Genomic DNA, 2,256 nt, shown 5'->3' with positions numbered 1-2,256 from the left:
GAACATTAAGCAGTCTGATGGAACCAACAGGTGGCATCAGAACAAAACTAAAGCATATTAACTATATGTGCACTGGTATGTAATTTAGCACATGTAACATGTTCACTGCCAGAAGTATGCCCCTACAGGTGCAAGCAAAATAACGCGTCTCATGAAAAACTGAATGATGCCCTGAAGAAATTTAAAGGTGCGGTGCTTATGCTAGGAAAGTAAACGTAGGCGCCGACCGTTGGATAATAGTACCTGATTCTCGGCGGCGTATGGGTATCTTGTCATACTTGATAGCTAAGGATCGTCGATGGTGCTCGTCTTGCGATTGAGTTTGGGCCGGCTATCGCCGTCGCTGAAGCGGCTCCAGTGCTACGGTTGCGGCGCCTGTCGACATACAAGAAAGCTTATCTGTGGTAAGTGAACAGTTGCACGATAAAGAGAAAAAAATGAAGGAATACAAATCGAAATAACCTGATGAGGCTGCAGCGTCGGTAAGGCAGGGCCGGTGGAGTTGAATATGGTGTCCGTGGAGCGGGTTCGGTGCAGTGGACGAAGGCTTCAGCGGGCGCGTTGTACAGTGCTTTCGGTGATGTGGATCTGTTGCGGCTGACGAGGGCTTGTATGAAGGGCCAGCGAAGGGGCGGACGAGGGAGTCAGTGAAGGGCCTATGCTGTGGTGGACGAGGGCGCCGGTTAAGCAGATCCGGTGCGGTGGACCATGATGGTGGTCAAGGTGATCTGGAGCGGTGGACAAGCCAGTCGCTGAAGCGGTTCCGGTGAAGTGGTGAGTTGGCAGTTGGGGGTTCCAAGGTGCGGAAGGTAGATCCAGCGGGGTGTGAGGTCCACCATTGCGGCGGAGGACTAGATTCGGCGGCTTGCCGTGGTTGGGGGGGTCGGGGAGGGAAAGGGAAGGGGCTCCGGGGAAGAATGTTGGGGCAAAGAGCGGAAAACAATGGAGTTACCAAAGCAGCCCTTTTCCGTTCATGTGGCAGGGGTAAAACAGGAATATCGCAGGGCTAAACTTTCGCGCACATGATATTTCGATGTGAGCGGGAAGTTTGAAAGCTTTTGGCGCCTAAAATTATAAGTATTCTGCTCTCGTACGACCGACTATTTTTTATGGTCGACTATGATATCATGGCCGACAATTTGTTTGTTTTGCACGCAAAAAAAATGTGCAAGTTTTGAAAATCAATGTCTCCAACTCGAAACTTAGATTGTCCATTCAATTCAAATATGGATCATTGAGCTACTACAAGCAAATACCATCATACGGTCCAATTCAAATGAAATTCCAAATGTGTTTATCCTAAATATGATGACAAAAGCAAAAATGTGCATGTGTATGAATAAAGTGGATGATTATAAAGTTTGAACATGCCCGTATGTGTATATCTCTAGGTTTGATATATGAATTTGAAATCACGAAATCTTGGCTTAAAAAATGTACCTCCATTTAAATGAATTACAAAATCTAATGATGGAGTTGAATTCCAAAATTCCAATCTTAGGTTTGTAATTCTGGTACATCAAGGTATATCACGCATGTTCAAAAGTATCGTTATCTCATAGTACAAACTGTGAAACAAATTGATCAACCATGAGTGCACAATATCTCAATTACGCTAAAGTCCCTCAAATATAGACACCTCACTCTTTATCTGAAGTCAACCCCCCCCACCACACACACACACACACACACACACATAGAGAAGTCGTTCTCTCCCCCAAACACCAACACACGAGCACATTAACACCCCTCTCTTTTCTAAAGTCCGGACCCCAACATAGGTCTCTATCACTTTGTCTCTCGGGCATGCACACATCTCTTCCCTCACTCTCTAGGTCTCCCACTATCTCTCTTACCCAAGCACACGCACTATGTAGAGTGTATATTTCCCATACACACAAAATGTCACCCCCAAACGTCTATCTCCCTAGTTATGTGGTTCTCGCGCACTCACCTCACACACCATCCCCACTGCAAACAAGCACACTTTGTCTCCTTGTGCACCACTCTCCTCTTTCTATCTCTCCCACATGCGAACCCGCCCCAGCTCCTTCCATGCATACATATATGTCGTGACTCTTTGCATAGCTCCCTAATGTATAATCGTTCTCAATTTCCCACATTTTTCTCTACACCATCTATTCTAGATCTCTCATGAAGTCCTTATCACACACACGATGACTCGCTTCCCTTGTGTCTCCGTTCATAGGCCAATTTCGGACAACATCAACATTGTCTCCCTATCTATACGCTATT

Source organism: Triticum aestivum, chromosome 6B (assembly GCF_018294505.1).
Source record: "Triticum aestivum cultivar Chinese Spring chromosome 6B, IWGSC CS RefSeq v2.1, whole genome shotgun sequence".
In the NCBI taxonomy this organism is placed as follows: Eukaryota; Viridiplantae; Streptophyta; class Magnoliopsida; order Poales; family Poaceae; genus Triticum; species Triticum aestivum.
This window is presented reverse-complemented; position numbering follows the sequence as displayed.